Source organism: Acomys minous (genome assembly GCF_964271855.1).
Source record: "Acomys minous genome assembly, chromosome: 1".
NCBI lineage: Eukaryota > Metazoa > Chordata > Mammalia > Rodentia > Muridae > Acomys > Acomys minous.
Genome location: NC_140483.1, coordinates 165,652,423 through 165,664,392, shown reverse-complemented (window position 1 = coordinate 165,664,392; position 11,970 = coordinate 165,652,423).

The following is an 11,970-nucleotide window of genomic DNA, read 5'->3' as shown; positions in this document are numbered from 1 at the left end:
GAGGACATCCTAAGGTGAGAGAAATATAGGAGATAGGAAAATAGATGGATCTAGAGGGTCCTAGAAACCTACAAAAAGAACACTATGATGGGCAGATCTGGGCCCAGGGGTTCTGCTCGATCTATGGAACCAACCAAGGACAATATGTGCAGTCATCAACAAACCCCTACCCAGACCTAGCCAAATGACAGGATATTCTCCACAGTTAAGTGGAGACTGGAGACTGGCTTTCACACAAATTCTGGTACCCCATATTTGGCCATGTCCCCTTGACGGGGAGACACAATGGCGCTCGGAGGAAGGATAGCAGACTACCAAGAATAAACTTGATACCCTAGCATCATATTCAAGGGGAGGAGCCCCCCATCAGTCACAATCATAGGGAAGGGGAATAGGGTGAAAGCAGGAGGGAGGGAGGAATGGAAAGATGCATGGGATGGGATAGCAATTGAGATGTAATATGAATGATTTTATTTTTCAATTAAAAAATTATCTTTGACAAACTATGATGTACAAGGATATGGTATATATTAACATTAAATCATTATTTATCAGTAAGAAATATAACTTTTACAAAGTCTTGATTCACTTAGGCAGATCATGCTGTAGCAATACTCTTAGCTTAAGATGAAAATAAAATGAAATCCTCAGGAGAACTTTTGAAAGTCAAACATGGCTATATTAGATTTTGTTCATTTGTTTGTTTTTTGTTCATTTTTCTGTGATAAAAATCATAACCAAAAGAGTCTTAAGGAAGAAAGGCTTTGTTTCCACTAACATTTCCAATAACAAGTCACCACTGAGGGAAGTCATGGCACAACCATAGAGCAGAAATCAGAGAGAGAGAGAGAGAGAGAGAGAGAGAGAGAGAGAGAGAGAGAGAGAGAGAGAGAGAGAGAGAGAGATTGCTTCTTGCTTGACCACCAGCTCTTGCTCAGCTTAGTGACCTTACACAGTCTAAGTTCACCTTTTCATAGCTAGTGCGACCTACAGTGACCAGAATCATCTATATCGATAAATAACCAAGAAAATTACTCTAAGACATATCCAGAGACCAATCTGACCTTGGCAATTCTTCTATTTAGATTTTTCTCTACCCAGGTGACTGTAGGATTTGGTTATATTGGCAAGAAAAAACAATCAGCTCAGTATCTAAACTTCAACTATCTATGGGCAATGAATTCTAGTAATAAAAAATCATGTCTGTGTTATTCTTCTCCATTTATACGTTTGTTCTTTTTGTTTATGTTCTCTCACCCAATTGTCTCTATCAAAAAAGAAGTCATTAGAAAAGAACATGGCAACTGGTTGTCCAGAGTCAAATAGTCAGCTCCAAAGAAATAAATACAAGTTCCATTACACAGAACTGAACAGCATATATTTAGAAATACATATGTATATTCATATACTTATATACATGCAATAGGAGTGTAAAAGGACATCATGAATTTGAAGGAGGGCAGTGAGGGATATATTGAAGGTTTTAGAGAAAAGGAAGGGAAAGGTAAATGTAATTATATTATAATCTCATAAAAACTTATTTTAAATATCAGCACACACATCTATTTGGCCACACATTAGTAACATTTCGGTGCCTAACAGATCCTGTTATGAACAAACATTTCTGAAAACATAGATATTATATTTTATTTTACCAGTGTTGTGGATAGACTGGATAAGTAAAATATGTCAAATTCAAGAAGACTGATGCTTCAGACTGCTTTGCCTGTAGAGGGCATTGAATCATAACCCTGTTTTCATAAAGGCTAATATCTAACATAGAACACAAGTTTATTGATTTACACTCTTGACAATTGTTCTCTTCTCTCTTGAGCACTGTGACAACTAAACACCTTGTTAGAAATGATATAATTCCCAGTTTTCTGATATAGCGTCAGATAGATTTCCAAAGTGGTTGTTCTAGTTCGCATTCCCACAAGCAATGAAGGCATGTTCCTTTCTCTCCACATCCTTGCCAACATGTGGTGTCAATGAGTTTTTTATTTTAGCCATCCTGATGGGTGTAAGATGGAATCTCAGAGTTTTGATTTGCATTTCCCTGAAGATTAGAGACGTTGAGCATTTCGTTAAGTATTTCTCAGCCATTAGTAATTCCTTTGTTGCAAATTCTCTGTTTAGTTCTGAGCCCCATTTCTCAATTGGATTATTTGGTTTGTTGGTGTTTAATTTCTTGAGTTCTTTATATATTTTGGATATTAGACCTTTGGTGAAGATCTATCCCAGTCTATAGGCTGTCATTTTGTTCTCTTGACATTGTCTCCTGCCTTACAGAAGCTTTTCAGCCTCATGAGGTCCCACTTATTAATTGTTGACCTTAAGGCCTGGGCTGTTGGTGTTCTGTTCAGGATGTTGTCTCCTGTGCCAATGTGTTCCAGGCTCTTTGCCACTTTTTCTTCTAACCAGTTTAGTGTCTCTGATTTTATGTTGAGGTCTTTAATCCACTTGGACTTGAGTTTTGTGCATGGTGACAAATATCGGTCTCATTACACTTTTTACACATAGACATCCAGTTAGACCAGCACCATTTGTTGAAGATGCTATCCTTTTTCCATTGAATAGATTTGGCTTCTTTATCAAAATTCAAGTGACCATATGTGTGTGGGTTCATTTCTGGCTCTTCAATTTGATTCCACTGACCAACCATCCTATTGCTGCACCAGTACCATGCTGTTTTAATTACTGTTGCTTTATAGTACAGCTTGAGATCAGGTATGGAGATTCCTCTGGAGGATCTTTTATTGTACAAGATTGTCTTAGCTATTCTGGGCTTTTGTTTTTCCATATGAAGTTGATATTTGAACTTTCAATGTCCTCAAAATATTGTGTAGGTATTTTGATAGGGATTGCATAGAATCTGTAAATTGTTTGGTAAGATGGCCATTTTTACTATGTTAATTCTCCCAATCCACGAGCAAGGAAGATCATTCCACATTCTCCACAGTTGAGTGGAGAGTGGGGACTGATTTTCACACAAACCCTGGTGCCCCATATTTGACCACATCCCCTGGATAGGGAGGCCTGGCAGCACTCACAGGAAGGGTAGCAGGCTACCAAGAAGAGACTTGATACCCTATGAGCATATACAGGGGGAGGAGGTCCCCCTCAGTCACAGTCATAAGGGATAGGAGTAAGAGGAAAATGGCAGGGAGGGAGGAATGGGAGGATACAAGGAATGGGATAACAATTGAGATATAATATGAATAAATTAATAATATATTTTAAAAATGATATAATTTCAAACTGCTTGACTTCAAGTAATGGAGTTTAGAAATTCCTATTATTTTGTTTTATGAGAAAGAAATGGAAATGGAAAAATAAACTGACATGTAAAGTAGTACAGAGATACAATAAGAACTGCTACCAAGTGGTAAAATAATTTTTTCCTTTGGTTTTCAAAAGGCTTTATGTCTACCTGGGTTAGAAAAGGAATAGATTCTCTCTCTCTCTCTCTCTCTCTCTCTCTCTCTCTCTCTCTCTCTCTCTCTCTCTCTCTCTCTTTCTTTCTCTCTCTCTCTCTCTCTCTCTCTCTCTCTCTCTGTGTGTGTGTGTGCATTTGTGTAAGCCAAAAATTGATATCAGAATATCTTTCTGAATTGTTTCTCTACCTTAATTTTAGTTTTTGTTTGTTTGGTTTGGTTTCTTTGCTTGCTTTTTTTCACTGAGTCTCAGACTGAACCTGGAGCTTGCCATTTTTGGCTGGATTAGGTCAACTCTGAGGCCCCTAAGATCCTCCTATCTCTTCCCCAAGCACATCTGTGGTTAGAGGCAAATACTACTTTAAATAACATTCACATAAGGTCTGTTCACTTCAGCACAGCAAACACTTTACCCACTAACCATCATCACAGTTGCCCAGTTATTTATTTGGGATTTACAAATCTCATTTAGAATATTTACCACTTCTGTTCTTTCTCTAACCTCACATGTATATGATACTTTGAAATTTTCCTCATTGTCACTTACTAAATATGTAATGATGAACTCTTGCCCTAAAATGACTATTTCAATATACACCTTCATATATACTGGAATTTCTCAAATAAATCACCCTATTGGACTCCTTCCTTTGATGTATATAGTGGTGTGAAAGCACCATAAAAATTATAATGGCTGCAATTCTACTTTGACACATCAACATATTTAAAGTAGATCAGACTTAAGGTACAGAATGACTCATAACAGCAAAGCCAATCCCCTTTAGATTTGTTGAGTCTCTTGAACTACTTCATCAGTATATTTGTTAAAATATTAGTCTTCCCATACCTCAAAGAAAAAGCTATCTTTCGTGTAGTTTAAGAGGAAAATGAAGTCCATCTATTTCTGTCTTTTTTAAACTTGTACCATTACCCTGTTTAAGTATTCTTTGTCTCATAGCACAAATTCTAGAATTCTGAATAAATATAAATTGATGTGAAAGAAAAAAAAGCAAGAACAGCATGAAAGCATGTGTAATGGCTAGCTTTTCATGTCTGGGTCAAGGACATGTGGTGAAGCCAGCATCTTCCCTAGTACAGCTTGTGTGCCAAATCTAACCCATATGTGGCCTGAGAGCTAAGCATGTCTTTTGTAGTTTTAGAATAATAAATATTACACAAAGAATAATATATAAAAGTAAATGCATAAACAAAAATCCTAAAATATTTACTATTTGACTCATTGCTGAAAAGGTATGCTAACCCTTAATCTAAGAAAAGAAACCTTTATCTGGTTTTCATATCCTTATGAAAATTCTCATATACCACCCATCATTATATAGTAAATTATAGTAGAAATAGTTCACAAATTCTGATAAAGCTGTTCTCCATTTGACTTTGTGGTGCATTTTGTATATTATCTTAGCTTGAGTTTTTCCAGATGCAGCCAATGAGACAAAGACTGAAGTTCCAGAGGTTTTATCTGGAAGATAACTACAAGATATATGATTTTAAAGATGGGGGGAATATAAGCAGAGTGATAAGCAGCCTATAAATGATGCATTATCAAGTAAAATTCATAAGGTGAATGCATGCAGTTTAAATCTGAAGATGGAATTGAGTATAAGACAGATATTTCTTGGAATTTTAGAAGATAAATAACAAACAAGCATGGTCTACAAGAGTGCCAGGGAACAAACTAGAGGCAGTTATTAAAAAGCTATTAGAAGAAATGAATGATGCTGGGAATGTAAACTAATCTAGGAGAGAGAGAGAGAGAGAGAGAGAGAGAGAGAGAGAGAGAGAGAGAGAGAGAGAGAGAGAGAGAGAGAATAAACCAAAATACAATTTATATTTAACTCAGTTATACAATTCCTGCGTATTTACTCCTGAGTCAATATGTCATAGAGACACTTGCCTTTCATTAATGTTTATTGTAGCATGTTTTTTACAGTAACTATGGAAACAATTTATGTGTCCAGCATCAGAAAAGATGATATACATATATATATGTATGTATGTATATATATATATACACATACATACATATTCCACTGCCCCAACTACCAGCTGCTCTCATATCCACCCCACTCTATTCACTTAACTTTGGGTTTTTCTTCCTGTTTTTGTTCTCCTTTTATAAACACATTGAGTCCTGTTTGTATTAACCTGTATTAACCAACAATTCTTTAATGTGGAGCATATCCTGAAGTGTGATCAATATACCAAAAATCATACCACATGTATTTCTCACAGGCTATGAAACTTTAATATCTCTTTACTTAAGTGTATTACTATATGTCCCCCATCATACAATCAGCATGAGGTCATATGTACATCTGCTCTATTGTATTTAGAAACATTATATTTCTTTCAAATAAACCACCACCTCTTTCTCTTACTATTTTGTACTTCCACTTCTGAAAACAACCTTGATCCTGGGTATAGAAGATATTATATAAATGTCTCAGTTGGTGCTGAAAATTATGAATATTGTTTATACGTCTTGATTAGTTTTGAGTCTTTGTATTAAATCTTGTCTACAGCAAGAAGAATTTTCTTAGAAGGTTGAGAGATGTACTAATTTACAGAAATATCAAAATGCCACTGGAAGTCACTTTAATACTATGCTTACTTACAGAATACCTGTAGAAAATTTTTCTCTAGGGAGTATGACTTATGACCTACCTAGAAAAAAATTCTTGGCCAGACTAACAGTGTCAGATACATGTTGAATGTTATGGAGCAGGCCTTACTCCATTCAGAAAGTTGTTGCTTATATCTATAACACTTGTACCACTATTGCACTAGTGGGCATATCTTGTTACACAAGCCTCATAATTGTAAATGACAGACTTCACAGATTGGTGAGACCAATGATTAGCTTTCTCCTCTGATAGAGTGCCTAAGAACTTCCAGTACAGTGAAAATTATTCAGTAGAGATGAAACATCTAGAACAATATGCATTTTATTTCTCCAAGGTTATTACTCAAGTATGAGGTACTCATCAAAAGAGTCTTATAATAAATTTCTGGAGAATAAGCAAAAGCAATGGCCATATTATGTAACATTTGGGAGCCTATGATAACCCATTGCCCAACAAGTGAAAATGAGATACTCAGTTCCTGGCACTGGAGATTTTTATTTCGTAGGATATTTTACCAAGCTGGCCCCTCACTATAGGATAACACCATTTCAACTCTGTTTATATGTGTATATATTTTAGGAAGCTTTTACTATAATGGGTTTACAGATGACATTTTAAAAGGCTTTTAGTGTTAGTTATCTCTCTCAATTACAATGGAATTTTCTCAGCTGCAAAAAAGAATGATGTTGTTTCATCTTTAGAAAAATGAATGCAGCTGCTGATAATAATATTAAATGAATTAAGCCAGTCTCATTAAAACAAATATGCTTTGTTTTCCTGCATGCTTTGCTTACATATTTTACTGTTACATAAACCATATGAACAGACAAAAAGAGAAAAACATGCACACAAAGAATAAATAAAATAAATACTTGTTTATAAAATTCCTCTCTTCTCTCTCATGTCTTGACTCCATTCAAAATAAGGAGTCTACCAATTACAAAACAAATTAAGTAAAATGATTTCCCCCAATTTTTTATATTAGTGAATACGAAGAAAGAAATATATATTCAAATCCCTGAATTTTTTAAAGTGATAGTCCTGTATCAGGTTCCTGAATTTAGCACTATTTCCCTCCTGCTGAACAGACAGCAGGTTTCTTGCACTGAGAGCATTCTCCAGGTCCAAACAACCTGCATCCAATAACAAAACGCTTATGATTCTATAATATAAAAATACTAAAAATAATGCTGTTCAATTTACAAAATAAGTTTCCTTCATCATATTATTAAGGGATGATCCCAGTCCCCACATTAAATTCCTATGAAAATGTAAAGCCCCAAGTAATTAAAGTCTATGGTTATTTTTTATTGTGGCATTTTATGTTCTAAAAAATTAAACTCTAAATTTATTATTCCCAGTACAGTCTTTTTTTATTATTTTTACACATAAGGACAATACACTACATACAATAAGAAGAACCACAAACAATCAGGAATTATATGATTGGTACATTCATAGTGTTTGGTTATTTGCATTTGGCATCCTTGAAGAAAACAGTTTTCTTATCTTGGTGAGTCTAAAATTCTGACTGTAAATCAATCTCATCTCTATCATATCTCATCTCTATCCATTTAAAACATCTATCTAGACCTAAAAATAACTTTCCCCTTAAACAACTAAGCTTAATTATAAAACTAATCTATCTGGACTTCCATCCCATCAGAGAACTGAGAGACTTGAGAAGGAATAAAACTTAATTACCTGAGTAAACCAGAAGTGTAGGATAGCAGCTTCTGAAATGAAAAAACGACAGAGACAATTAGCTGGCTGATCAGTCACCCAAAATTCTCAAAAATGTTGGAGTATCACCTTTAGCCTTCTGGCCCAGTACATCTGACAGACATATTTGTGAGGTGCGAATTATTGAGGACTTGCTTAACCTATCTAGGCAAAAATTGGCCATCAACTTTTCCTCCACTCAAGCTTACCCATTTTAGGCAGAATTCTGTCTGTGGTAGAAATGAGGACATTTTGCCCAGTGGCTTATTTGCCACACTTGAAACAATCTCCATAAGGAGGTTCATTGATGCTCATCATCTTCTTTGAGGTAGGCTAGGAGTTGCCAGAAGTTAACATGTCTTATTGTCAAAGAATCGTTAAAATAATAGAAACATATTCAAATGTCAGATTCTGTAGGCCTCTGGGATTTGTAAAAACCCTATCTAAATATTTTACTTTATCTATCTATAGAATCATATCTATCTGATAAATCTAGGATGTATATTCTTGTGATAAAAATAGACAAGTAATTGACCTGACCATAATTTAATCAACTAAAAATTATCTTGTATTACTTAAATATCTTAAACCACCTGCAATAGCACTTTCAAGTTACTGGAAATAAACCTTGTATTTTAATTGAGTTGTATGGATACAATAGCTCATATTACAGTAGAAATATATGTAATATGTGTGAAGACTAATCTTAAAATTTAATTCTATACCAATGTATCAAAATTATACTTATTTACAATATACAAAATACGTTGCATCAATATACAAAAATCTATACCAAACCCAATCCTGTACAATAAAAGATCCTCTAGAGGAATCTCCATCCCAGATCTCAAGCTGAACTACAGAGCAACAGTAATAAAATCAGTATGGATGGCATAAAAATAGGATGGTTAATCAATGAAATCAAATAGAAGACCCAGAAATAAAATCACACACCTATGGGCACTTGATTTTTTACAAAGAAGCCAAATCCTCACAATGGGAAAAAAAGCAGCATTTTCAGTAAATGGTGCTGGTCTAACTCGATATCTACATGTAGAAAAATGCAAATAGACCTGTATTTATAACCATGCACAAAGCTCAAGTCCAAGTGGATTAAAGACCTCAACCTAAAACCATAGACATTAAGTCTGTTAGACAAAAAAGTGGAAAAGAGCCTGGAACTCATTGGCACAGAAGACAACTTCCTGAACAGAACACCAACAGCCCAGGCCTTAAGGTCAACAATTAATAAATGGGACCACATGAGGCTGAGAAACTTCTGTAAGGCAGGAGACACTGTCAACAGAACAAAGCAACAGCCTACAGACTGGGAAACGATCTTCACCAACCCTACATCTGACAAAGGTCTAATATCCAAAATATATAAATAACTCAAAAATTAAACACTATCAAGCCAAGTATTCCAATTAAAAAATGGGGTACAGAGCTAAACAGAGAACTCTCATAAGAGGAATATTGAGAGGCTGAGAAACACTTAAAAAAATGCTCAACATCCCTAGTCATCAGGTAAATGTAAGTCAAAACAACTCTGGCATTCCATTTTACACCTACTAGAATGGCTAAGATCAAAAACTCAAGCAACAGCACATGCTGGAAAAAGAGGAATACTACTCCATTGCTGGTGGGAGTTTAAACTTGTACAACTACTTTGGAAATTAATCTGGTGCTATTGCAAAAAATTGGGAATAAGCCCCCCTCAAGACACTGGGCATATACTTGAAAGATGCTCCACCATACATTTGCTCAACTAAATTCATAGCAGCCTTATTCATATAGCCAGAATCTGCAAAGAACCTAGATGACCCTCAACTGAAGAATGGATAAAGCGAACTATGTGCAGTTTACTCTTGTTCATTAAAATGGTGATTTCTCTACCCCACATAAAAGGTATCTCCATTTAAAATTGGCACAAGGGCACATAGCTAGCTAGTAAACTTCATCAAGATTCAAATCTTAGGCAGTGTACCTTGAGAGTCCACTGCTCCTAATAACCAGAAAATCTTTGCTCCTAAATCTTGTCAAGATGGTAGTTAAATTATACAAGGTGCCTGTACTATATAATCTATGGGAATCCACTCATGTGGTTAATTTTGGCGCTGAAATTTGGCATAATGTATTTCCTGTCTCTTAAGGAAAAAATATGTTGTTTTTTCCCTTGAAGACTATGTGGGTTTCTTCATAAAGTAGCAACTACTTTGACCAGATGCTATTTGAGAAAGCTGACATGATTTTTCTGTGTATTTAAAGTTCCATAATTTTCATTCCCTTCTTGATGTCACAGACTCTGCTACACTAGGATTGGATTGAGTATAGACTTCATACTGTGACAGGATCTGCATTCTTTGGTAAGCAGTTATTTCCAGTTTTCTAATACAGTGTTTGGTTTGAGTTTTTTTCTTTTCTAAAATCTGGCTCTGAATAACAATAATAATAATCTTTATGTGTAAAAAGAAAAATCACACTTAATATTTTTGTTCATTTTCAATGAGTTGCCCTGGAGTGACCCTGGGGGAATAAAGGTAGGTGATTACCCTTGAACCTAGATGCAAACTACCTGAGTTCAATGGTGTCATTCTCACGTTACCTTCCATAGCATTAAATTTAGAATCAAATTTGAGATAGCCATTCTATTCCTATATTTCTAGACATAAATACTAATGGTTAACATCCTAAGTCATTTTGCTGTTCTATAGAATATTCACAATAACAAAATAACAAAGTAGCCATGCAGTGGTGGCACATGTCTTCAATCCTAGCACTTGAGAGGCAGAGGCAGGTAGATCTCTGTGAGTTTTAGGCTAGCCTGGTCTACAAAGTGAATTCAGGACAACCAGAACTACACAGAAACACCCTGTTTCGAAAAAAAAATAAAACAAAAAAACAATGATAAAAGAGTATAAGATGCCTCAAAGTTTGGAGCTAAGATGCATATATAAGTATCACATATAAGTGACTGTCTATATGACCAGTCCGAAAATAACTGACAAAACCATCTCCTTTATAAGGGCAGCCACTAGGAGGTTCATAGTTCATAAATTCATCCCATCAGAAACTTCCCTCCTAGAGAGGAATATTCTGGTCTCTGAGAAACCAGTTTCTTCTTGTAATATTTATAGCCACACAAGTCATCTCTGCTCCATTCAACAAATGGTGAGGCAAAAGGTTAGCAGGAAGTGTGCAGTAAAGACATAAAAAATGAAGATTCATTCATATGGAATAAAATTTGTAGTTTAAAAATAAGTATTTCCTGTTAAAAATTATTAGGAACCCCCCCAAACATTATAGTATAAAACATGGTTTTGGTTTTGGATTGGTTTTATCTCATTACGTTTTATTTTGTTTTATCTTATTATTATCCCTTAGAAACCTAACGAGAAACAGACCGGGCATGGCTGTGGACTGTAAATGATGTGAGGAAGAACTGGGAGGAATAGAGGGAGCAAAACTATAATTAGGATATAAAATGTGAGAAAGTAATTTATTTTCAATAAAAGAAAAATAAAACATTTTGCTTTTTCTTAAAGATTTAAAAATCCAGCCTATGGAACGGCATTCCCATATTCAGTAAAGCAAGTAGACTAAGTCAGCATCTATGGGAAATAATGCCATCTCATTTTTCTAAATCACGTACACACACAAACACACATGCACATGCACACATGTAGAGTCATTCCTAACAGCTGCCAAATATTCAAGCAAAACTAAAAGCTAGACAAACAAAAGAAGAAGAAATAAAAGGAAAGTAATTGGATCTCCCTTCTGTATGAAACAAACCTACGAAAGCCAGAGCTAATGAGGAAAAAGCTTTTGTGCAAGTATCACACAATCACCCCCGCAATCAAACATTTCATTAGCATGTGAGAATCACCAGTTTCTCTTGCTTGCATGGTCCCTATACTGCATGAAATAATGAAGATATTAGTGTCTTTGAATCATAAAAACATGAATGAAACTCCAAATAAAACAAAGGCTTTACAAAATACACATTGAGCTTCACGTATTCACCAATGCCTTTCCAAATAAGGAAAGAAATGTTCTTTCTTCATCACTTATCTGGTTGGATATGCATTTTGTGACTTCAGCTTGTGTTTATTCATCTTTTTTAATTAAAAAAAGCCTCATTTTTCAAATTATCTAGATCCCCT